This window comes from Calonectris borealis, chromosome 18 (assembly GCF_964195595.1).
Source record: "Calonectris borealis chromosome 18, bCalBor7.hap1.2, whole genome shotgun sequence".
In the NCBI taxonomy this organism is placed as follows: domain Eukaryota; kingdom Metazoa; phylum Chordata; class Aves; order Procellariiformes; family Procellariidae; genus Calonectris; species Calonectris borealis.
In genome coordinates, this window is record NC_134329.1 from 9,045,021 (window position 1) to 9,072,356 (window position 27,336).

The following is a 27,336-nucleotide window of genomic DNA, read 5'->3' on the forward strand; positions in this document are numbered from 1 at the left end:
CCCAGCCCAAGTTGAGCCACTGCTGTTCCCAAAGAGGCTTGAATTTCCTCGGCAGCACTGCGGCCCTGTGCTGTACTCCCTGTGCACATCAGGAGCACGGTTCTCTTCTCCCAGGGAGAGGGCAGAATTTACCCACACAATGCACAAGGGATGTGAAAGGGAAGAACCAAAAAAGTGACGTGCTTTAGCCTACGTCCTTGATGTGAAGCAGGTGCCCAGCGGAGGGATGACCAAGGGAGACTGAACCTGAGCAGCCAGAGCCCAGTTAAGACTGAAATGAAAGAGTTCATGCTTAATATACAAATGACCAGGTTTTACAGTGCTGCTCATTACACACCACTTTCTGCAGCAAAGTCAAAAAGCAGCTCCACAGATTCTCTGTGAGTCAGCCAGGCAAGCTCGGTAAAGGCAAAAGGGCTGCTGCTGGATTTACTAAACCGTGTCACGGAAAGAGCTACAGATGCCTTATCATCACTGAAATGTTACAGAGATAACGTATGTGTGTTAGCTGCCTCCTGGAAACGCAGCTAAGGGCACTTTTATGCTTATTCTGCATTGAAACCAGTGTATCAAATCTTTTATGCTAACAGAAGTTCCAGCCAGCCAGCAGAAAATGACAGCATCAACATTACCACCCCATATTTTTGAATTGCCCTGGCCTCAGCAGGCTCGCTCTAGCCCTTCTTTCAAGATGTTATAAGTGGATTATTTTCCGCAGGTAGGGCCAGGAATTGTTACAAGCAGAACAAGTAATGAGTTTACCAAATCCCTTATGCCAGTTACACTTAAAACGCTGCCCTAAACCCACTACGTGGTAACAGTAATTAAATAAGCAACAACATTGTGCTCCCAGGATTTTCCCATTGAAGGACTGGAAAGCACTTAAAGAAGCCTTTGTCATGCAGCCGTGTAGGTGCAGCTTTGCTCTTTCCTCCAGGTGAGGTTGGGGAGGCAGCACTCCATTTTCAGAGGAGCGCTACGTAGGTTAACAAGCACTCTTGTTTTCTCCCTGTAGCTCAGGGATACAGAGGAACATGAAGTGCAATGTGAACATCTGGTTTAGCGAACACACACAAAAGGGCTGCAATAAGAGGAAGAAGGGCATTAGAGATAATCGTGCCAAAGACGGAGCCAGTCCTACGAGCCTTCTGCGAGCCACTAAGGATTACTCCCGAAAAATCAGCCTGTTGTAGAGAAGAAAGCAGGGCAGCAGAAGGATAACTCAGTTAGCAGCACTGATTATAAAGGAAAATAAATCATCATTTCTGTTGCAGGTGCCCTCAGCATCATTTCAAAAGATTACCCTACTGAAAGCACCTCTTCAGCCTGGTAAGATCAGCAGGATTCAGGAGGAGGAGATCACCTCTGAGTGCCTAGCTGAACTTAATTCTGCGTGGCAAGTCCTGTAACAGAAATACACTCTTGCCCTCACCCGGGCCAGCAACCGAGGAGCTGACAAGCAGGAAAGCCGTTTGCTTCATCACATATTCAACAGGGTCATTTCTTCTCAGTTGTTATTCCGAGGACTCGGTCCTTCAACTATTTGCTCTTTATGCACATAGTTCATCTGAGCGTGCCTCCTACTTGTAAGCATTCACAAGCCTTCAGATAAGACTTGCTCTATTCACAAATAGCAGAGCTCAAACAGAGAAAGATCCCAGCATTAGTCAGAGCTATTGAGAGAAGGGAAATTAGATAGCAGATACAGCGAGAAAGCCTAAGCATGTGTGTTGCATATTTAAATGACACCGACATTTCTTCAAAGCCTCATTGGGGTTTTTATGGTTTGGGGGGTTTCTTTGGGGTTTTTTGGGGGGTTTGGGTTTTTTTATTTGGAAGGTTGTAAAGGTAAGTTTCTTACCAAAAATGATCAAGCAGCTGTTATCGTCACAGTGGGAAAGGAAGAGGGTAGGGAGAGGCTGAATACCGTATAATTAATATCCAAGCTTACTGTGGAACAACAAGAAAGCATGGCTAAAAGGAGCAGAAAAGTCAAACTAGAAAAAAAAACCCACACCACAAAACCCCACGCACACACAACCCAGAGAGTTTAGATGCTTAACGTATTGTCACAAGAGACAGATTGCCCAGAGCAAAGTACACACAGATGAGGAGGGACCCGTGCAGCGTGCGATGTGCTCACACCAAGCGGCAATGCCCATTTCACTCTGCGCTGCTATGTGCTCAAAGAGAAACGTGAAGGGGTTCACGCTTCCTTGACACCTGGTCCTGGCTGAAGGCTGGAAAACACATGACTTCTGCTAATAAGTCCCTTAATTTATTAAGGGAACTTCTCATCATAGAAAAAAAGCTATACCCACTGGAAACCACACTTAGTGAACACAGCAACTAATAAATACAAAGACAAGCCAAGAAATTTATGTTGCTATATCTTAATTCCTTACCTCACTTAGCTAAACTATAAACTAACATTTTTTTTCTTCTTCTGTTAAGATTCCCCTCCCCCCCCATAACTGGCATATTGCATTATTGCTCCATTGCCGTTTCGAGGATTTTTAGCCCCCCCGCAGTCCAAGAAATCATCTGCCACTTCACGCCCCAAACCTGTGAAAACACGTGCAGACAGACAGCTTTCCTGAACTTGAGGCTACAAATGTAGCTAGGTAGCACAGTCCTGTTTTGTGCTGCTTCAGGAGAAAAAACAAGAGTGAAAAACCAAACACTAAACCTTTAGAGAAACCCTTTTTTGCTCCATCAACCAGTTGCACTGAAACCAGGTTCTCACAACAAGGCTTTGGCAATCCCTCGCTCCCTTCTTTTACACTAAGCAAACGGATCCACCTGCAGCGTTACACTGCACCGCAGACACTTCTCTTCCAAAAGCGCCCACTCTCAATTTTCATCCTTTGCTGTACATGAACACGATAACCTCTCTTCAGACTAAAAACCACATAAAATAGTTACAGGTTGAAGAACATGCAGGAACAGCAAAATAAAACTAGCGTTTCTGACATTATTGTGCTGGTGAGTCATCAATTAATTCTTGTTTGTCAGCTCCTGTAAAGGCCAAGATCTTCAAGGGGCCAACAGACGCTTGGCTGAGACGGCAGCCAGGCTCGGGCCCCGATGCCCAGAGCCAGAAATGCCCTTTCCCCCCTTTAACCGTTAGCTGCCAACAAAGCAGGAAGGGATCAGAGAGGAACTTCGAGTGACAACGTCCTTCCCTCCAGCCCCTCTCCCAACCACGGGCTCCACGACGCGGCACTCGGCACACAAACTCCAGCAGTATTTAAGCCAAGCCCGACTCTGCCAGTCAGTTTTGTGCCTCTGGGGAAGGGGCTCTTCCATCACAAAAACCCAGGGTTTAGTTTCTGTCCCTGGCGCAGTTTTACTCCAGATTCGGCAAATGACCTTTTGTCGCCCAGCCAGAAGCCCTTGGCCGCAGGTGGCAGGTCTAACAGATGCCCAGACCCCAAGTAACAGCAGCAGCAGATCAAAAAGCACCATCGCACCGACACGGAACGACAGAGGCAATACAAAACGCAGCTCGCTTCAAGCTGAGGCCGAAGCAGTTCAGGGGATTCGTTTGCATAGTTTGCCCTTCATTAAGATCCTGTTGGCTGGGATGCAGAGGGGAAAATCAGGGATGTATTTGTATTTAATGGCAGGGACCACATAATAATTTGCAGTCTCTATTCCCAAGTGTCACATATATCACTTTTATTGAACACATGCTTTATTTCCTTTATTCTTACTTTCCAGTTTTTCTTTTCTATGGCGACCCACTGTGTCCTTCCTACACTTTTGCCTTCTCCCCTACCATGAGCTCTGCTTGAGCAAAGCTTTGCAGAACAGAAAAATCTGTCCCCTGCTGGAGCCAGCCAGATCAGACTCTTTTCCCTAAAGGAAACAGCTTTTAAATATAATAGTAATCTTCCACAACTCAGAGCTAGGAAAGCTGGCAATCGACAATACCAAAAAACCCAAGTCAGCGGGGACCAAAAGTCAAGTTTCTTATCCCTAAAAACAGTTTCCACACATTCCCCGTTGCCTTGCAAATTTAGATCAGCTAAAAAAGAATCACCACAAGGGGAATGGAGCTTGTTCAGTGGCCCACACAGCTTTCTCCAAGCAGGATCCGAGGTATAGTGTTCAAAAGTCCCATTAATAAAGTAGCAGCCTTTTGATGTTTACGTGGCTTAACGCTTTTGGGAAACAGGGCTTGAGTACATTGGTGATCCAGTATGCTACCGGAAAATTGTGCTTCTGGTGCTTAAAAGCTTGTGGATCTAGGAAAATTCGAGTTAGGAGATTGGTTTTGAGCAATAAAACCTCACACTGAGCAGCTTGGGTTTTCCTTTGCTAATTATCAAAAACCAATGTTGGCAAGGAATATTACATGCTTATCCAATGGATTCAATAAAAGATTGCTCATTTGTGCACATTCTGAAAGGGCAACCCTTCTGCCTCGCCTCTCTTTCACTGTTATATTTAAATACCTTAATATTTTAATCTTTTAAAAGCACAAGCAATTTAACTCTTCTTTAAAAATAAATAGGGTGGGGAATGTGATCATTTTTAGAAAGCAGTATCTAGAGAAAAATTTTAATGTAGATACAGACATGTTTCAATACACCTAAAGCATGCAGAAGGTCAATCCAAAGTCACAAGGGACTGGCAATTTTGGATGCCCAAACTGACACCTTCTTTTAAAAGGAACACGGATTTTAAGAGATAAACCTGCAACCACCTACTAATCTCCTGAAAAGACAGAGGAGCAAACAGACTTTCAGCACTTCAGAGGAATATTTCCCTCCATGTTTTACAATAAAAAGATAAATAATAATAATAATAAAAAAGAGACAGAAGGAGACAGACACACATCTGGGTTATGTTCTAAATGTAATTAGAAGCCTGACAACAGGACAGAATAATGTCAAACAAATTACAAGCAATGTGTTTTCATTCACAGGGTGACAAGTCAACAGGCAGTCAGTTAATTTTAAGACTGATTATGTACCAACTCCTTAAATAAAATAAACACACTCACATACACGTAAAGCAACAGGGAGTCCAAACACACCATCGATCTCCCTTTGGGCAGGGCTGAACATCTCGGTTGTATCTGAGAAATAATGAGTGTGAGTACTTTAGGGAGGTTTGTTTTACAAGCAGCTGCCGCTCCTTTCCCGGTGCCCAAACCAACGTGCTTTGGACCCCAGACTTGGAGCTGCTAAGCACCTTCAACAGTCACTAAACACCGACACAAGCATATATAAATGCATATATAAAATGACACCACGGAGCGCAACTCCCACTCGCAGTCCTGCCTGAGGCGATAACCTTCGGAGGAAAAGCCGCAGGATCCTGAACAAAGGTCTCTGGAGACCAGCACCTTCGTGCCGCTCAGATGACTTCTCTCCCAGGTTCTCCAGCGCTCCCGGATACCCCAGCGTGCAGACAGGGAAGGGCTTTGCCCTCCGGCCTCGGGTACCCTTCCAGGGGCTGACTGGCACACCCCCTTCCCACCCAGGGGCTCTTAGGCATCTGGTTTTAGGGTTTGGGGTTTTTTTGGTCAGGGTAGGGAAATGCAGCCCCACAAGCAGAGGGGAACCTGCTAGCTGAGAACTGCACACTCTGAATCAAAGTAACTGTCAAACTGGGCAGTGATGGTGGAAACAAGACTTCTCTCCCAAGTGAGATGGCTCTGCCAAAAAGCTTTTCAGAGTAGATCAAGCCTCAAAAACTTAAAGTGCTGCCGGTAACAGACTACAGACTGAGCAGGGACAAAAGCAGCTACAAAACACTCCACAATATTCCCCATCCTGAACTTTAAGGTCCCACTGGAGGACAGCTCTGCTGCGGGTAAAAGCACCTAAAGACGACTGATCGCAATCCCTGGGCAAACTGGGATGTGTTCTTACAGGAAAGCAGTGCCTCTCCTTCTCACGATGTCCAGGCAGCTCCTGCCCGACAGCGGGTTTCCCAGCACAGAGCTGCACCCCTGCTCCAAGGGACCCATTCTGCTTCCCACATCAGCACCTGCAGGGACCAATTTATACAAAGCTTCAACTTTCCACTTCTGAGGCAATTTAAAAAACAAAACCAAAACCAAAACCAACCAAAAAACCCAAAAATCTTTATCCACCAAGTAGCAGAGGGGGAAGATGTACAGCCGGGGGAGCTGGGGAGAGCAGTTGCAGAGGGCAGCTCTTCATTTCCTTGCAGCAAAAAGAACTACCTATTTGTTTGAATGATGGTGACTGCACGGGAACACCAGTGCAGAGCCAAAAAGACGACAGCTATGACGTAAATAGAGGGGAAAAGCAAACAGACTCAGTGCAAAGCGTTAAGGCGGCAATGGGACATGGTGGTGGAGACGCCAGGCTGCAAGGAGAAACAATGCAGCAAGACAGAATGACAGATGAAAAAAGAAAGGTTACAAAAGCAGAACAGACTAGAAAGGCACTTACAGGATAATAATCCTTGCCTGTGTTTCTAATTATATCTGTAATACTTAAAGCTGAAAGGATTTTAGAAGGCAATTTACTTTTCGTCCTCTGTGCCATTTTCTGTTGGCGTTTGCCGCAAATGCCTGAAGAGAAATGGTTGGATTCAGTCTCTGCTAACGCGTGTGTGCAGCTGGGGTGAAACGCTTCCCAGGAAACTCTGCAAGGGACAGAGCTGAACTGGCTAAGATCCCCCCACCGGGGCAGGGGGCAGCCCCCATCAGACGTCCACCTGCCCTCAAACCTGCCAGTGGAAATGCAAATCCAGCAACGCCCCTGCAGTAACTCCAGGCACCTTCTGGTGAAAATTTTAACGAACCACAAAGCTGTGGAACAGCACCAGACTGGAAGTTAGACATCAACTCCAAATCCTTTGAATAAATAAATATACAGGCAGTTTAGGATGGGCTATGCTGAAGGCTGGTGAGACCAGCTGGAACGATGACAACCCAACAGAACCATGCCTGGGCAGGAGCAGACATGGAAAGTAGGAGAGTCATCTTGTTAAATTTCTCTGGACTCTTCAAGCCGTTCTTTAGAGCTTCACGTTAACCTATTAATACATCTACAAGCTTATAGCTGTGAACAGCTTCATTTAAATTAGATCTCTGAAGCATGAACTGGCCCAAACTACTCAAATTTAAAACAAGAGGAAATAATAGGTATTAGATTAACCAAGTAAAGATATATCAATTTTAATTGTAGAGCTATTCAGAGTAGAGTACTCTGGAGAGGAAAAAATACTTAGCCTATGTCCTTGGGAGTAGTAGTGCTTAGGTTTAATCTGGAGTGTTGTCACTCTACAGAGTTGTAGCGCTCTGAGAATTTTAATGCCATATGACAGACTTCAAGAAGTCAACCCAAATTTCAGAACACCAAAGCTTGTTACAAACAGTCAGTCAGGACAAACATCCTAACTGGAAGCACTTTAAGTTTGGAAATACACAAACATAATGAAAACTGCAGCAGCACTACCAGTGCACTCTGAGAATTAATGTTGCCGTCTGAAGGGAAGGGGAACATCTCAGCACTCGCTATCTGCTGCGTGATTCAAGAGCCTGGCACATGCGCTGACACCTGAATCTCCCTGCTAATTAGTGTCTTCTACCCAGAAATAGGGGGAAGGGAAAGACTTTTGGAAAAGAAAAATTACACCAGAGATGTTGTTATAACAGTTCAGAATTTTTCCAGTAATGCTTCAAAATGCTGCAGTGAGAGATCTTACCCAACAGCTTACAGATACAAGGCGGTAATATTTATCATCACTGCCTTCCCCAGCTCAGTATGCTGAAAGCACACAGAGAAAAAAAAACCATACAGCCTTGGTGTTTGGGGGGGCAGGGTTGTTTGGTTTGGGGTTTTTTGGTTGCTTTTTTTTTTCTAAAAAACTACTGATAACTGAATCAAACCGGAAAAAAAGAGCACAGCCTTTGTAAACCGCACTAGACCTTGTCCCACAGCAACGATAAACACACTTTTGCAAAAGGACAAAATGGCTACAACATATTGAGCAGACATTCCGAGATCTCTAAAATTATCTTTCTGAGCGTCGACTGAAGAGGCTGAATCCCAGGCTCGGCGTGAACAACATGGCCCGAGACTCAGACACCCCACAATGCAAGACATGAAGGCCGCCATCCTCCCAGCCGACTGCTCTGGGAGGTTTTGTACGCCAAGAATATGCCTATTCTTGGGAAGGGCTCTTTCAATTGGTGTTTTCTTAACCAAAAGCTTATGAGCAAAGGGCCTCGCTGCTCTCTAGAAACAGCCAAGAGTCTGAGCCCAAACCGAGGACAAGTGAGAGCCAGTTTGAACCCCGTACAAAAATGAAGCAGCCAGAGGCAGCTGACAGCATTGCTGACGGGGCCCCGAACCACCCCGCCGCTTCCACCGCTGCCGTAAAAAGCATCAGGGCTACCATGTTGCACCTGCAATTATTTTAAGCAATCAGCTTTAGAAAAACACTAATAAGTAAGGTTCGTTCCTCCTTTCTCATAACAGTACAACTTGTACTTAACCTTCCTGTCACTAAAGAAATACTCCATTTAAGAAAGCAGCACAGTATCAATTTAACAACCGAGGAAACAATACCTTCACGTTGTTACGCCTGTTAACCTTTGATTTACAACTACGTTTTTGTCAGTTTGTTTTTTAAATTAAGATGCTTATATCCTGAAGGGTTACAAAGTTCACTCTATTAAATTAACATCTGCTATAAATAATGCACTACCGGAGAGTCAAAGAACATCTACAAAGCACTAAAAACAGGTGACTGAGCATTAAACAGTCTTTCTTTGAACAACTTAAAAAGATAATAAACACCTGAAAACTAAATTCCTCCTTTGCACACATTTTTGGTATAAGAATAGTCAGCTCCAAATAATTTGCTTTGTGGTTGCTGTCAAGAGAGCCCTGAGCAAGAGAGCGCAGCTCTGCGCCGAGCTGCGGGGAACAGCTGACGTGGAAGCAGAGGCTCCCGGGGACGGAGAATTTGTTGACCCCATGTGTAGGTTATAACACTGACTGACCTCCCAAAGCAGTTTTCATTAATAAAAGGTTTCCAAAACCAGCCTTTCTCCTTCCCTAGCCCCAGAGGAAGCTTTACACAAGACTCCTGGAGACCAGTCCTGCCCTCTCTCCCTCCCCCCCCCCCCCCCCCATTTTTTTTATTTTTTTTAAGATAGGAAAATCACGTTCAGCAATTTCTTACGCTATATGGGTATGGGTAACAGGAGAAAACAGTCAGCAGATCATACGGCATTGGCTTCCCTGCCAATAGGAGCAGTACGTGCTCAGTGTAAAGGTTGTATTTTTTATTTACGTGAATCCATGGAGCTCGCTGCTATCATATTCAAGTACCCGCTGTCACTTCTGCACCATTTTAAAAAGGCAAAGGAAATAAAAGGCATAAATTATCTCCTAAACCAAGCACATTTTTTTTGTGCTGAAGTCTTCGGTGAAGAAATATAAAACACAATTGCAACAAGAGCTCAGATTGCTGCTTTAGACTCTAATGGCTTCGTAACAGTAATTAAGGCTTCTTCCTGACTTCATAACTATGCCATAATGCATTTATCAAAAGCACTTTACCACAATGGACACATTCACTCTTTCTGCAATATTTCGACAGCTCCCTTTGGACGCTATCAGTAGATAAAATCTTATGTGGTCCAATTAAAGAAAGCATAAATCCAAATAATTTCTCTGTGGCTATCTTGTTTTGAATTCATTGCTCTGTCAAATTTTTAAATGGAAAACGGATAACTGTTTTGAATACAGTAAAAAACTTCCTCCCCAGAACAACTCTGGGATGCCGAGTCTTCCTTGAGAGCCACAGGAAGGAAGGAGAGGAGTGTTACTCAGGAGCTTTGTTTTTATCACAGAAGGAGGAGAGGTTTTGACAGCAGAGAGACTATTGTCAAGTGCATTTGGACTCACGTCAAGTCTCTGCCTTGACAAATTGGACTGGGAGTCCTTTCACAGTGAAAGTGCACGAGAGAACATAACATGCAATGCAGAGCCATTTCTCCACTTCAATGAAAAGCAGAAGGGAATTACAGATCTCTCTTCCCCTTCCTCCCATCCAATTGCCTCCAACAGGCTGCAACAAGCACAGCACAGCAGGGACACGTTCACAGATGTGAGCATCCTCCCACTAGTCCCTTACCCACGCAAACCCCACTATTTTATTGTGGGGAATACAAATTGCTGCCGCCAGCTGAGCTCCAGGAGGAGCGGCACATGTGCGAAGCTCACACTGTGTAATGACTGCTACCGAAAGTGCAAATGCAAGTGGGTGAGTATTGGCATGAACCATGCAGAGTGTAGCTAAAATTAGGGCTAGCAATATGGAGAATCCATAATATCCTCTGCACCTGGGTAGCTCAGTGCGCTCTAGCCCAAACATGCTTTAACTGGAGGGAGGGTAAAAGGGGGAAGTTGCAAAATATACATGACCTTCCTCACCATTTTTTCCACCAAAAGAGGTTTTGCATTAGCCATCCTGCAGCAACAGCTCAAAAGATTTTAGGGTGGAGACAACTGGGAACACATTACCCTTTCTTTGAGCACATGAAAGATTATTTTAAACCAAACCAGCAGGTACTCTGTTCTAGCAACAATCCTCAATCTTTGCCATACATTTCTCCCCTCATCTCTTAACTGCTACGCTGGGGAAAATTTGACAGTATGTTTAAATATAGGATTATTAGTATTAGGTCAGTATTCAAGCCCGAAGTAACAAAAACCCACTTCACATAAGGGATGCAGAGTGCTTAGCATCCCTTCCCGGTTAATCTGTATTGTTTGCTCCCTTGGTGTGGAAGGTTTCACACCGATGAGTTCTGACTGCTCCTTAGTACCGGGAGAGCTGTGGGCAGTAACCTGACCAGGACTCTTTTCGGTGTAGTTCTGCGCCCCCCCGATTTTAGTATCCTTTGCAAAAATCACAGAATTTCTCTAACAGTATCAGAGAGAGAGGCAAAGCAGCCCGGCAGCATGCAAAGGAGCTCTTGGGTTTTTGTGTCTGGGTTGGAGGGGGTGGGGGGGAAGATTTGTCAAGAAACCTTCTAGAAACCCTAGGGGTGAAAGGAGAGTAATAGAATTGGCTACAGTAAATGAAAAGCATAATTCAAATGCTGACATGTACTTCACCAAGCTGTTCTTTAAACTACATGGGAAGGAGCTGCACCAAACTCCATTTAAAGAAGAAAAAAGGTGGGGGGGGAAGCTTAGGTACAGTATTATCCAGGGGCTGTTCCTGAGGCCTCCATCCAGAAACAGACTACCCAGCTTTCATTCAATAAGGTACTGCTACAACAAAATTACCTCCTGGGTGCTAATGGTTTCTTAGTCATAAACAGCCTCTTTAAATAAGGAAAAAAAGTGCTTATCAAGGAATTTGCCACACATTTCCTTCAATAAATCCTTCCTCCATTCAGTGCTTCCCAACAGGAGCTGGTCTACCAACTACCATCACCAGTAATTCTCTCTCACCAGGGGGAAAGTAAAATAAAAAATTCAGACCATAAAAATATCTCTTTTATCACAGCAGAAAGTTATTATGAGCCTTCATGCTGCCTGGCTGATGTCTGTGCACACTGATGGTCCCCTCTTTCTCCATTAATTGCCTGCAGAGGGAGAAGGAAAAAATGCTGACCATGTAAGTTGCGTCCAGAGACTCAAGGTAATCATACTCATTTAATTTTATTTGTAGTAACAAGTATTTTATTTATTTGATTTTATTTACACCAAGAAGAATAGGTCTAAAGGCTCCTGGCAAAAGCATCCCGTTAGGAGAGCTGGGTGAGCTGACATCACGCTGTGCCAGGTATTCCCCTTCCGAACCACCTACTCTTGGCATATGCCAGAAAAAGGAGAGAGAAGGAAAAAAAAAAAAGATCCCCCTCTAATTTCCCAGAGCTCCTGACAGTTCCTATCTGCTTGGTTTGTTCTCTGCCAGCTCCAGATTTCTTGGCCAGTGCCCTACTCCGGAGAACGTCTCTCTTTGGGCAGCCAACTTGCTTTCTAGTGGAGTCGGAGCAGAGGGACTGCCTGCAGAAACCCAGGGAGAGCTACGGCCGACACTGAACAAGGAGTGCACCTACAGGCTCCTACCCAGAGCTCAGAACTACTGGAAACACCCTTGACTTCCAGACTTTCCCAGCCCAGCACACATGCCAGAGACAAGAGAGGACGTGCCAGCTCTCCCCAGGACTGCTCACACGTTCCAAGTCCAGGTGGTGACAGGGTAGGACCGCACGTCACACACCTCGGTGCTGCGTTTGCAGCGGGGCAAGCAGACGCCAGCAGGCAAAGCCTCCCAGCTGTAAGACCCCACTGCCAGAAGAGCTCACCAGGCACGGTGAGGAGCCCGAGGGAACGAGCACTGCCCAACCCATGGTCCCCTTTGCAGGGCTCTTGCACCACGCTCCTCAACAGGGAACGCCAGGAGGTCAAACTGGTCTGGAGAGAAGCGGCTTGGACCACGCTGGACTGTCAAATCAGCCTCCACAGGGAACAGGGCAGCAGCCCTGGGGCTGGGCAAAGAGCTGGTAAGGCAGGGAACAAGATACATTTTCCTTAAGCAAAGCCCAGCCAGAGAGATGGGCAACTCTTGTCCTCCAAATGCAGAAGCTTATTCCTTGTAAAAAGTTTACATAAACTAAAGAAACTATAATAAAGTTTTATCGCTTCCTACACCCAGTCCTCAAGGGAGTCCCAGCAAACCTCTGCAGGCAGCCGCAGCAAGAGCCTGGGATTGCGCTGCATCCCATCTGAAGGGCGGGGGGAAAAATTCCTGCTGGCAATCAAAAGCGTCAAACAGAAATTCAGGATATATTCAGCTCCAAATCAGAAAATAAAAAAAGTTAAAAAAAATACTTCATCCATGCTTGTAAGCTGGTCACACCCATAAGCTCTCCAGAGAAGTTTTACAGCTTGTAAAACCCTCATAATTCATTTGGAAAGAAACCACAGTCTGTGCTGCAGCCACAGAAGTGTAAGGTTTTACGGGGGGGGAAGGGATGCCTTAATACGGGGATACGTAAAGAGCACTAATACACTTCAGGGCCCAGCTACAAGCACAAAAGAGGGGAAAATAGAAGGGTTTCTGCCTTATATCCACAAGACACTTTATGCAGAGAAAAGCACACCGCTTTATTTATACAGAAGTTTTCTTTTCAGCGTGCACCACTTAGCTATCCATTATCAGCCCAAAAACAAGAGGGCACAGGAGACTAATGAACAGCATGAGCAGGAAATACAAAGATGTGGAGCAAGATTTAAAGCACAAATGATTCAGGCGCTCTTGTATTTTACAGAAGGTCATTCACTGGGCCTTTATACTTCATTTATCAAATTACATCTGAATTGGTGCAGTCATCCTGATTCAAGAAACCATCACGCATCTTTTCCCTTCAAAAGGGGAAATAAATACTTTATCTGTAAAACATTTTGCATCAGAGGATCTCCGAGTCCTTCTCCGGCATTTTGACTCATAAAACCACCCAGGCAGACAGCTGCTTACCCTACACATGGCCTTCAGAGGAGCAAAGAAGTGAAGTGTTTTGCCCATAACGGCTCGGGCAGTCACATAGCCAGATCTCAGACCTACACCTCCTCCCTTGAGATGCACCTGACTGAGCCAATTACACATGTTGCTACCCTATACGAGTGGGATTTTATAGCCTCTGTTTTTCTAGTGCTTTCCTTGTCATCATAAACATCCCAGTGTTTGCTCACAAATTGTTCCATTAAAAACAAATATGCTGCCACTCCACAGCAGTGGAATTTGCTGCAGAAAATCATCAAGAGAACAGCACTGTCTTGCCAGCCACCTGCACCACCTCCCCCTTTAACTCAAACCCAGAGGCATGTTACAATTACATTATTCCAACTAAATAAAATTATTTTCCCCTGTTCCAAGACATAAAACAACCACATTATTATGGCCATAGCCACTGTGATTTAATAATTTAAACAAAAGACACACACAATGATAGGAACATAGTAAGTAGCACAGCACTTCATTACGGCTGGAACCAGTATTTATGATCCCTGAAACCAAAGATGGTCTAGAAAATTATATGCCCAAATGCGTCACTTCAAAATTACAACTTAATCATATAATGTTCAGCACAGAGCTTTAAAAAACACTGATCATCTTTTGTTTTTTTCCAGGGTAAAGAAAAGCTCTGAGAGATAATAAATCATTTAATGCATCGGTGGAAGCAGCTTACTTACGAAACAGGATTTGCAATGCAAAAAGTGAATCATGAAGCGTCACCTTCACACTTCACCCTTCCTCACGCATTGCTATTGAAGACTGTCTCTCCAACTCGCCCACTGCCTCCTACAGCAGGTCAGTGACAGGGACAGTCGCCCATTTCTCCATCATCCATCTGTAGGAAAGGGTTCATCATGCTCTCCGAGCTATGCGAGAAACGAGCTGAAATGCAAGCCAGCCACCCAAGATCTGCAACTGCTTTGAAAGCTCTAGACCATGCTGTACGAAGAAGTTAATCTAGTAAAAATGCTTTGGACATGTAGCCACAGCCCAAATACAGTTCTTCGCCAAGACTGAGGACAATATGTTATTAACTAAAGTTTAATTATATCCACAAACATACATTTCTAGCTGAGGCATACAACCATGTCTCTGTAGATTTGTTTGTTCTTCTAGCAGTCCCATTAAGAAATTAGTTTTGTGTTCACTTTCATAGCCCAGAACACACATTTATCTGGTATTAAATTTGCTCCTGTTTTGTCTCCATAGGAATTTTACTGGTTCCATATTATTTAAATTATGTCAGAAATAGACAACATTTCACAAAGGACTCTCTAATCAGTGGCTAATAAGGGCGGGCTGCAATACAGCATTTATATAACATTGGTAAGATTATTTTCAAAAGACAAAGCACAGTTTCAAAAAACAAGCTATTTTCTCCCCACCAATCAAGTGTGGAAATTAAGTAGATCTTAATTATTATTACATTCGCAATGCCTTGGATTAGGTGAGATCAATTTCCAACAAGTATCATTCCCTATAGAAAGAAGAATCTGGTTACTTGTAACATACAGACAACATATTTTTCTTTTAAGAGGAATTTTGCAGGAAGAATGAGTCAGCAGCAGACACCCAGCCAGGTCTGTACACCCAACCAACAACCGCTACATGAGCTTCAGCAGGGAAACCTTCCCAACCCTCAAAGACCCACGTATAAGACAGTCACGTTGAAAGGCTGCCCACTCTCCCCAGAACAACCCAGTAACCCGACTGCCACAGAAGCAATGCAAGTAGCTCTGAATATTTTATCTCTTCCCACACTCTTTCAAGTGCATCAACCGTACGTGCCAGTGAAGAGCGCGCGCTCCATTCTAATGGAAGAGGCAGAATTCAATTAATGACGCCAATCTTTAAAAGTCAGCAGAGACTGCAGAAATGGCTCATTCGGGAAATTTTTCTTTCTGAAAGCTTCTGTGCGCTATAATAAAGCAACTATTGCAAGCATTTATTTATTAATACAGGAAGATTTATTTATGAGAGATCTGCAATCAGCTTAGCCTCTGAAAGCGCAGCTTGATGTAGCTTAGCCTCTGGCCAGAATTTCTCCTCCGCTTTTACGTCAGGAAGCGGCATCCATTAGCGCAGGGGTTAGTTGAGAATAGCCCAGGCGACACCTCGGCACTCACTCAGACTCAAGGCTGCCAAAACCCGCGGGCAGCCTGCAGTCACCCAAGCTCCACTCCTATGCCGGGCTTCGCTACGGTGGAGGGAAAGAGGCAGACTCCGCAGGCAAGGAAAGCTGGTAGGTGGCCCAGCCAGGGCGTGCAGGATGGCTTTTGTGAAAGGAGCTAGAGAATTGCTGCCTTCCCTTAAATTACCATGGCAGGTAGAATTACGGAAGGCTGCTAGTGTGAAGTAAGTTACCCAAACTCTGCTTTTCTGCGAGAGGAAGACCAGTGTCGGATGGCTGCAGCACAGAAGATGCAACACCAGCACATCAACGTGTCTCTGCTGGGGAGAATACCTCCCAGTGCTACCAGCAACCAGAGGCTGGACAATAGAGCCACTTGATTTAAAGCAACTGTACTATTAACTTAACATATTTATTTACAATACAGGCTAGTTTATATTTAAAAGAAAGGGAAAGGGAATGGCAGAGAGAGCTATTTCAATTCGTAAGAGACAGCTATTAAGACAACACTAAGAAGTGGGGAAGGGAAGTTTTCCCAATGGTTTCACTACATTCTTCCATCATGATTTCACAAAGCCCGAGGAGTCAATAAAAGCGTATTTTAGGTCTTCAAGGAAGCAGATCCACATACTGCCTTGACTCTCTCTGTTACAAGAGACAAACCCAAAGGAAAGCATTGCCCAGATCCTAAACATCAGGATCCTAGTCCTCTTCAGCTTGTCCTTTATCACTAGTAACAGCCATGGTGATAACAGTAAGACCGAGTACAGCTGTCTAGAGAGACGGCAGCGACTGCACTGAACACGCCACGAAACTAAACGCAATCCTCGCCAACACAGAACACGCACAGATCTAAAAGCAAGGGCAGTTTTTCACCAGCAGTAGCCTGGGATCATGAAAACCGCTTCCTGCCGTCCCACCTCCTGAACTTCCTGCCGTCCTGTCCAGGGAATACGCCTTTGTCCCGGACCACGACCTGCAGAAAACAGCCATCCGCCCAGACGTGAGCACTAAGAAGTCCCTCCAGCACAGCCAGAGTGCTGGGACAGTCCCTTCCCTCCAGGTTATCGGAAGTTCAGCTCTGCAGAGCAGCAGTGCTCTACCCACCACGACCTTGCAAAGGGACACCCTCCGTGCCACGCTGCTTCTGGCTCCTTACAATGAAATCACTGGTACCAGGTCAAAATTGAGCATCCGTGTCCTCAGAACACAGGGAGGGAGAGAATTGCTCATCACTACCTCTGACACAAAACAGCAAAATCAATTACCACAGATGACATCTTGCATATTAACTATATACTTAAAAAATTGAGATGTTAACATTTGCCATTGCTGTATCTCCCTCAGAGCCTCTTCCCTGAGCCCCTGGAAACGCAGCAGGGTGCTCAAAGCAATGGGGAGCGCAGACCAAAAGGCGGACTTAAAACAAAAGAGAAATGGCTCAAGAAGTTTGTTCCACCTGCAGAGGAAATGACCATAAGGGCGAGGAAGTAGCATTAAAAATGTCCACTGGAAAGAATGGCATCAGACAACTGCCTAAGAGACCGTGCAGCCAATTCAGTCAGCTGCCAACCGCTGGTATCACAAGACTTGCAATACTTCTGCTCGGGCTCAGGTGCTGCACTTTCCTATCCAGGAGTCTCACGCACAGGCAGGAGTGCTCTTGGGCACCCACCTGCACCGTCCACGCGCCTGCCCCTCCGCTGAACATCTCCTCAGCTCCACAAACCACAGAGACACGCTTGGCTGCTGCTGACGTGGTCACGAAAGGGACAAGAGTGCTCATATAATCCTTGAGAGGCCAGTACCTGTGGGGCAGTAACTCCCGGGGTGCTGGGGAGCCCCTAAGTCACTCAGACAGGAGCATCTCTGCCCACATCCTCCGCTTCCATCTCACGCGGTAGTTTCTCGCCAGCACAGCTTGTGCCGACAACTGAAGACTCAAAGGCAAATAAAAAACCCCTACACTTCTTAATCTGATTCATGCTTTTTTAATGACTGGAGTTAGTATCACGTGGAAAGCATCTTTTGCAGGATACTACTTTGACCACTGCTGTTCATAAATATAAAAAGACTTGCTAATGCTCTGCTAAACTTCTCACAGAAGTATTTATATCAGCACCCCTCTATTTTTTTCCAACAATAATCTAATTCATGTGCCTCTTATCTTAGCTATGAAACAGCATGTTAAATCCAAGATCACAGCTCATTTAGATAAATGGAATCGGGCACATCCAGCGAGTCATTCCTGCTGTGACATTTCTACTATTGACAGAGTTATTTCCAGGCCCAGCGTGGGCAGGGAACTGGGAGGACTCGCACACTTCAGCACAGTCACTGCCCCTCACTGAGGACGCACAGGAACAGCCAAATTTTCAAAAGGGACTCTACCTGGCTCTAGTCACATGTTAATAAGCATTCTGGCAGCATTTCCCAGAAATAACCTTCAACAGTTACCCAGAAACATAAACCTCAAAATAACAAAAAAGAAAAGAACTTTTATTGGTAGACTGCGTTCTAGCTACATGCAGAAAAATTAGTAGACGGAGTCATTGATCAAGGGAATAGCTCAAATTAATTTCAAGGTTATTTTCGTAGACAGTCCTTTTATAAACACAAATAGTGCTGTCAGAAAGTTTCCCTTCCCTTGTTCTTTTACTCTCCATAAGCTCTTAAGAATATAGCTGAACCTTATGGGCCTCTATAGGACTTCAGAGCACCTAGTGGAACCTAAGCACTTAGTAGGCAATGAGCTGAAGTGAGCCTATTGCTCTAGAGCTGAACAGTTAAATCATCCAGAATAGATTAAAATTTCCAATCAAATAAATTGAAAGTTCTCCTTCAGCACTAAACGGTTCCCCTTGTCTCTAGGGCTCCATCCCCATATTCCCTTCCAATCTGAATAAATATGGTATTTGCATCCCCCCCCCCTTTTTTTTTTTAAATAAACACAACTGCTGGGATGATGCAGAAACAGCATCAGTCAAAGGATTTTCTTTAGACACTCAGAGCACTCCTGATCTGCATATTGATTTCAACTCACCATTCTTCATGAACAAAATGGATACACGAGAGACTCTGTCAATACATTTTCTGGTGCAACTTTCTCTCCGCTCACAGCCAGCAAGCCCGTGCACACAGATTAACGCAAACTCGTACTGCAGAACATACCGGTGAGAACTGGTACTTTTTGGACAATTTCCACTTGAAGCTGTAAAGCTGAGATGCAGCCACACCCATCAGAACACTTCTAGTGCCAGGGCTCAGCCGAGGTTATCTCACTGATAACCCACATACCCCCGGGGACATTTGTGCAATGTGCACATCCACACACTGATGTTTCAAAGGACATAAACCAAAACTTGGCTGTAGCACGTAATTTCCCAGCACTGCCTCAGAGCGCTGCGTGAGACACGCTCCGCTCAGCCGTCAGAAAGGAAGCTGGCCTTGATTTAGAGGGGTGTATGTGCTTTGTATAAGTGCATACATAACAGCATGCTACTGCCCATTAACAATTTTACACCTTCCTGAAAATCATATTTTCAGCCAAAAGAAACGCTTCTGATTATTAAGACAAGGATCTCTATACCATATATCCCAGAAATTAATCATTCCTGTACTCCGCTAAGACCCATCACAAGGTAGCCTGCCTCTGGAAAATTAACTGCTATGAGTTAGTCAAAACCACATACAATTTAAGGATTTTCATACATTCTCTTACTCAGGTAGAATCCTCTCTTCAACCCTTCTCTCCAGCAATCAAGCATTTATTGGATCTGGCATAAATATTCAACCCATGCTGCTCATCAGTCTGGTTGGAGAGAGGTGGGGGGGGTTACACCTAAAGTCCTAGGGCGGGTTCTCCTCTTACAAAGTTTTGCTTTTGGCCTCAATGGAAGTAGGACTAGACCCTAAATAGGTCCACTCACAATGACATAGGGGAGCTTGAAATGGATGAAGGAAGACAATACAAGGAAAAAGCATCTCAAAGCAGGATAGTTTAATCAGATAAGGGTGTATTCTATGCAACAAAAAGAAGCTAAGATCACCCTTATCTGCAATACATCAAGTATCTTTTGCTTCCAAAAGCCCTTAAGGCTGCAGAGGTTTCAGTTACCTTTTCCCCCTCTATTTCCACTAGCATTAATACTCTTCCTTAGAAGTCTGCTGCCAGCCGCTGCATGGTCTCTCTGGATATCATGAATTAAATTCTCGGTTTTTCTGACTTTTTCCACCGTTAGAAGGACATTTATCAGGTTAAGCCCAGATTTCTTCCCCTGTCTTACCAGCAGAGTTTTGGATGACTAATCAAAAGTCTGAATATATTTTAAAGATCTAATTCTCCCTTCACTATTTATACTAGTCAATGTCACTTTGACACTATTCTGGCTTTCATCTGCAAAAAACTTTCCGACTTAAATTCCCTTAAAATGAACATGCTCTCATAAGCAGACAAGAGTGCTATTCGCTCCATCTTTCCCTCCCCCAAGTTAGCTTCAGCTGCCACCAAAAACACAGTAAGCATTTTCCTTCTTGGGAACTATGTGTTCTTGCAGTTATATTCAGTGGACCAGAAGAGTCTGGCATCGGAAAAAGAACAATTTGATTTCTTGGACTCACTGCAAGAAAACCTGTCTTGGCCAAATACAGTTATTACCACCAAGAACCAAGAATTCAGTTAAATTAAAGATGCCCCAGGCAACGAATATTGGCTATACAAACAGTGATCAAGCATTCACCCACTACAGATACAGCTTTGGGGCTTTGACTGCTCTTTAAAGGGTGTTTCTTCCTGCAGTTATAAATAACTGCGAGCAAAACACTCACTTTGTAAGTTAGCGTAAAGATTTTCAGAACTGCCATCCATGAATCACTACCACTACTTTAGTAAACAGAAAGTAGTCAACAGCTCTTGAGAACCTTTCACGTTTGTCTCGCTTTCCAGTTTGTTCTGATCTGAAAGTACATTTCAGCTTAATTCAGACTGAGCATTTCAGTCAAGGTCAAATCTACTATTTTCACCATGATTTGTATTGCCTTCTTTCACCTATAATCCCTGTAATTTCTAATTCTATGCCAAGATATAAAGAGGGCAATATGGCCTGCAAAGGCAGCTGCACCTTAGACCTACCTTGAGATACTGAACCTGGGGGTGCCCCTTCATGTCAGGGAAGAGAGAGCTGCCACGTTCAGACGGCTAATCCTTGTGGGACAATACTTCGACGCTGCAGAGAACACTACCTCTGGGCAGCAGCGAGGAAAAAGTACAAAAAGACAAAACGGATACAAACCATCTTCCTAACAATCAGCTCAAGGCAACAGTTTTCCACTGATCATTTCTACCACGGGTTCCACCTTTTGGCTCGCCACGTGCAAGCCCAGTCCTCAGGCCACAAAAACATCTCTGACAACTTCCAAGCGAGTCAGGTCTCCACCCAGATCGGCCTCTACTTTAAGTGGCCGCCTCTCACTTCATTAACTGCCCCTTTCCATCACACTATTAAGGTATGGTAAAAGCAGATCTGCAAGCACATGCCTTGCTGTCCCCTCCAGGAAGGGTCCTACCTCATTTCACAGGAAGGGCGCCAATGGGAATTTTATCCAATGTCACGGTGAATTGCATAGCATCTGCTCTTTGCTATGCTCAGGACAACCTTCTCTATAGAGCTTTTCCATGAGGGGTTCTTCATCAGGTCTTATTTTTAAAGAATCTGGGCCAAGTCATCCCTGCTGTAGCTTTAATGACGTCAATGAGCTACGGCAGAGGTGAAATTGGGCCATTATTTTTTATGTCCATATGTCATGTGCCCATTAAAGAAAAAAGAAAATGCAAAAGATGATCAAGGAAAAAAAGAAATGTTATTGAATCAAAAAGCTATCCTGTGCAGAGATTAACATCTAGATATGGAATGTTTCTCTTTTGTTCCTGCTGTACATTTATAAATACAACAGTTTTTGGAAAAAGAAATACTTCCGTAGTGTCAAGGTACAATGCAAGTTCTGTAGTGACAAATTATATTCACATTTTGTGTTCTGTTTTGATAAAAAATTACAAGAAAATCTTTACCAGGAAAAGGCCTCTTCAAAACTCAACAAAAGTAAGCAACACAGTTGCCAGCAACTGTTAGTTTCTCCACCATAAGCCAGTATTAATCATACTCTGCGTATCACCACCCAGTAGTAAAGCCCAATGGACCTTGTTCTGAGCTTATTTCTTAGTAAATCCGAAACAGGATTATACAAATATCAAAAGCAAAAATATGAAATATAAGTTTAAACCTAAGCAGTGTTTTCTGTGAATATTCAAAGCCTCAAACACCAACATGGAAAGGGACGCAGCTGAGGAGACCAAGCCTGCCAGATGTAGGACACCAGCTGCGAACAACAGCAGCAACAGCCGCCGCAACACATCGCGATTCCGTGCTGATTTTCAGAAGGCTGAACTGTATCATTTATCTTGAGCGAGCGTGCATACATGTTTTCCACCCACCGTGCCCCAGACCATCAGCCCCGGGCTGTAAGCAGCGACTCGGGCTAGCCAAACCACAAGATGCATCACAGCCAGCGAGCCCTACGACCAGAAATTCTCAACTCCATATTCCAAAGCCCACTTAACCGACATTTAAGCGTGTGAGTAACCATATTCATATGAACATAGGAAAATTACTCCATATGCTTAGAGAGTCACGCCAATGAGCCTTTAAAGCTAGACAGCAGATTTTTCAGAACTGTCCAGGAACAGCACCAGATCACAGGAGCCTGGTGTTCAGGGCCTCTACTTTGTAGATAACTTTTATTTCAAAGCTGAATGGAAGATTCCTTTGAAATCTTTGACCCTAATTCTCCAAGTCTCAGATTTAGCCAAAGACTAAGCCTTCTTTGTAAAGGCCTTTTTTCCAATTGTTTTGCCTTTGCATTAATGAGTTCTTTTTCCCACAATAAGCCAGAACAGTTTGGGGTCTTGGTTTTTTTTCTTTTTATTATTTTTATTTCTCTCCTCCCGCCCCCCCCATTCCAGCACTGGAATCAAAATAACTTGAGATGGAAAACGTGTGACCTCCCAAGCCTTTATTTACAGTATCACAAACCACAAGGGAAGGATCTGTCCAAGTTTTCCAGCTGGAATGGGAACAGCAGGGAAAAACGTGCCCTCATTTTTGCAGCCGTGATATTTAACACATCACAGGGGAGAAGGATGGGGAGGAGGTAGGAGAGTTAGAAGCAAGTAAAGATGCCATGGGAATATCAAGTGATGAGGTCTCAGCCACACAGGTAGGTTCACATGATTACATCCTTTCTCCCCAGAAATAAACAAGAGCTTTGTACATGCAAATGTAATTGCAAAACCAGTCTGACACATATTTAATGGGGTTACTTCCTGATTTTTACATTATAGAAGATTGTAAAATATAGAAACCTTCTGGACTTCACCTGAATTTGTATTAGTGCTGTAACGATCTCTCTTCATGCCACCATCCCCCAAATTACTACAACAAAGACTTTGTCAAAAACAAGAAGCCTAGAAGCAGCGGAATCTTCCTCAGATATTTAAACAGCACAGACAAACACAAATGAACAAGGTTTACATCTATAGAAAGTTACTTGCAGCAGGAAACTGTCAGTTAGTTTGTGGTTACAACCACACCAGTGTCGCAGCTTTTTCCTCCCAGCTAAATACGTATGTCCAAACAGTTCCTCGTGTCTAGTGTTTCTATTGTAAAAGAAGGAAAACAACCGAAAGAAAAACTCACCCATATTTCCACTAGAAATATGGACTAGTGCCAGACTACACAGGAGACTATCTTTTTTGAAAAGGGATCCTTCTGTACCTTTCCAAACATTTATGTTCTAGACTGTGAGGTCTAACTCAGTTTACCTGTAACTACCTCCTACCTTTACGAGATCCCATTCCCCCTCCCTTACCTATTAGCAGCTTCCCCTTTTCCCTGCCTGGCACTTAACAAGTGCCACACTAACCCACAACCTTTACACACTGAGATAGGGGAATGCCACAATTGTACTGCTCCGTTACGCTGCCAAACCGGGTTCCTCTCCTTACCAGTACAAAAGCAGCCATCACCCAGCTCTCTGAAGTGTTATCACCTTGATCTAACTCACTGTAAAGTGTTTTGCAGTATAGTCTATGAAGGATCCAACACGAGGATAAGGTTTCTCTTCATTCAGTTGGTTTCCATAAACTCACCCCTCACAAGGGGTACAATTCTCATGTTAGGGGACGCAGAAAAAGTAAGATTCAGCCCCAATTTGTGTCCATATAAAAGGGCACAGGGCTCTGGAAGGGGAAAACCTTGTCACATTACACAGCCAGGGGTGGAAACGTACCTAAAAATCACAGCACAGCGTGGCACAGGCACAAAGGCAGGTGCTGCAGGCAAGGCAGGGAGTGCTAGAAGGGCATCAGAAGGAACCGATTGCAAAGCAAACCTGTGCTTCCTTTTGACAGGACACCATACATTCTTTCCGTGATGTCCACAAATTGTTTAGAGGGGACACCACTTCCCCAGTGCACAAGAACTCTGCCCCCAACCCGCCTCACATCTTCTCAGGCTAAGGCACCCTGTAATTCCACCTGCTTTCACCTCATCCGCTTTGCCCTCTCCCATGTATGAGCCTCCTGCCCAACGTCAGCCTCTGCCTCTTCCTACAGAGCGAAACGCTCACTCCTCATCCCAACCAGGCTTCTGCGGTTGCAGGACTAGTGGAAACACAAAAAGGCAGTGCAGTGCCCTGGACAGCTAGAAGTGAGGATGCTGAGGGACAGAGCAGCAGGTACCTCCTCATTCTGCATCAGCATCCTCCATCTCCCCATATCACACTGCTTCCCCCACTGGCTTCTTGACAAGGTCCCACAGCCATGCTTCCAACATCACAGGCACTTACACTTGCGTACGCACACATGTCCCTCACATTCTGCTCCGCCTTTCTGCTTGCACCAGGGATTGAGGACGCTTTCCTAGATTTTGAAATAATTGTATGCACAATACTCCCAGGTATGACTTTCAGAGGAACCTCCTTCCACCATTTTCACCCTGTCCAGAAGTTTGGATTCAAAGCCTCCGGGTTTGGAAAACAAAGGGCTGCACAGGGATGCTGGCAGAATGGAGGGGAAAATTACCCGGTGCCTACAGCATTTTCCTGGACGTTGCTATTCAGCTGTTTGTTTGCATGAATGCTGCATTCCCTGACAAGGTTAAAAACCCATTTTTCTCCCCACTTTCCTTACCTGCCAATCCACAGACATTACTTGCTCTCTAGTAATGCAAGCCGCATGGATTCATTTTGCTGTGAATACGATTCTGAAGGCAGTATCCCCTCAGAGCCACAGCCTCAGAGCGATGTTCAGGGTTTGCATTGCCAAGGATTGCATTTCTTCTTTGCTGTTACCACTAATTCAGGGAAACACACTCTCCTCTACAACAGCCTACGGGGGAGCAAAGGGAGAGTGCATGATCTAAAGCAAGGGAAGCAAAGCTCCTGGGGCATAGATATTCTCCCTCAGCACAGGAGCACAATGGCAATTAATACCTCTATGAGCATAAACTCCTCTGTTAAAGCTGCTGACAGCAGCTTTTGTTCCCAAAGAGACCTGTCCGCAGCTCCTTCAGAGAGCTGCGGTGGGCAGAAGAGAAGCTGCCGGGCTCTCTCCCGAGGAAATCAGGTATCCCACAGACTGGCCCTCGGCCCTGCTAATCCTAAAGGGAGAGGTTTCAGGAAGGGAATCGACATGGGGAATGGTGATGAATTCATTGGCAGCCAATTTCCCGACAGGAGATAATTAAGGTATTCAAATCACCCTTAGGTTTTCAAGGATTTCTGGTAAAGATATTGCATGTTAATACAGAGCTGGTGTCACTGTGGTTTCAGTGTAACTGCTGCAACCCCGAGGTATAAATCCAGAGAAACTGAAAAGACATTTCAGTCTGATAAGTGAACAGTCTCAGATCCAAACTCATTTATCCTTTCTCTGTTCTTCCCAGCAATTCATATCTCTTAAAGCAAAAACCAGCAATTTTTGAGTTTTAACATCCACCAGCAAAAATGCAAAGTTGCCATACCACAGTATCACTGCAAAGAGAAACATTTGGTGGAGTTAAAAACACCCTTTCTGATAGAGAGGGGAGGGAAAAGAAAAACAAAAACAAAAAAATTGAGCGGTGAGGAATGTACTGGCGGAAAATAAGAAGATGCAAAACTACACAGTCAGTCTAAAGGCTGACATCCCATCTATTGAAAAACTCCTGTTCAGCCACTAATTTTGTAGGCAGATTTAACACTATGATATATATTTCTGGAACTTACACAAGAGAGGTTTGGTGAGAGCTCAACCATACACAGTGAACCCACAAGCAACACGCCAACGGTTACAGCATAAGGGACTAGCAGGTACACACATTCATAAAAAGCATAAAATCTCTTAAAATTTACTTGTTAAAAAACACCACAGGGTGCTTGCTTCCCCATCTACGCTCTTTACTCTGCATGTCCATCCTCTCAGCAACGTAAAGCAAATTAAAAGTTCAGACGGCAAAAAAAGGTGGAAATTAACAACAATTTTATGGTAGTAACGGAGGTTCACACTGTTTATTTCAACACAAATAAAATGCAACAAGGTTCAGATTTTTGGGGGGAAAGACCCACACAAGATTTAAACATCCACAAAAAAATTATGTTAATTTTACATCCTGTGAAGCCATTCTCCCTTTTAATTTATTTATTTGAAAGATTTTAAATAAACAAGGATGCTGACTAAGCAGAAAAAGGCAGGGAGCACGAGTTTTCTTTAGAAAGAGGTTTATTACCAAAACACATGTCTATGCCATTTAAGCCAACCATGCCCTGTGACTGCCAAGCCCTGCTCAAAGGCAACTCATACAGCCATTCTTCCAGACTCCATTTTATCGCGTTTCCCCCTGAGCATCTGTTCAAGTGGAACCCAAGCTAAGGTTAATCCCCCCTCTCTCACCAGCAGCGAGCTAGTATCCATCAGACTCTTACCATTCTCCCTAGTAACATTTAAATGTTTTTTTCTAACATAGAAGAAAAAGAACAGCCATCGAGCTGAAATGCCAGAACCTACCTTCTGCAAAAAATCTCTCTAGATGCTTCTGAATGCAGGAGGGAGTGAAGACAGCATTGCTGAAAAAGGATGTCACTGTTGGTCCACATGTGTCAACATCCTAGAGAAAGATAAAACACAGTTGCTTAACTGCCATGCCCATGGGAAATCGACAGCAAGAATAAAAGCTGCGTTATTTTCACAGTTATACCATGCTAATGGCTCCTATGCAAACAACATAAAGCTACAACATTTTATAATTGCACATCAGAGTTTCTCTGCAGACATCCCTCCGGTATGTCAGAAATTCAATACGTGATAGTAGGCGGCAATGAACACCTCAGGGATTTAAAGTGCGTTCCAAGCCATGAGTCATCGTCATCTCTAACTCATGGAAATTTAAAAAAAAAAAAGAAAGAAAAACCACACACGCGCGCATTGCACTGACCACTCTCATGTGCTCGCTCTATACAACACCATAACTTCCCCCTACAGCGTTTCCATTTTAAATAGGGTGTTGAATGATTTCCACGAAGGGGACATCATCACAGACAAAAAACATCACATCGCAGCGTTCTTCCAGATAGCTCCC

At 44.4% G+C, this 27,336-nt stretch overlaps 1 protein-coding gene across 9 annotated transcripts in view; it reads right to left on the minus strand.

The window, feature by feature from the left end:
- Window positions 1-27,336, minus strand: part of PITPNM2 (phosphatidylinositol transfer protein membrane associated 2) — a 141,365-nt gene that overhangs the window by 98,135 nt on the left and 15,894 nt on the right. For all 9 annotated transcript variants that reach the window (XM_075167774.1, XM_075167765.1, XM_075167768.1 and 6 more), the window contains one exon: window positions 26,766-26,865. The gene's annotated coding sequence lies outside the window, so the exon portion shown is untranslated. The remainder of the gene's footprint in view (window positions 1-26,765; window positions 26,866-27,336) is intronic.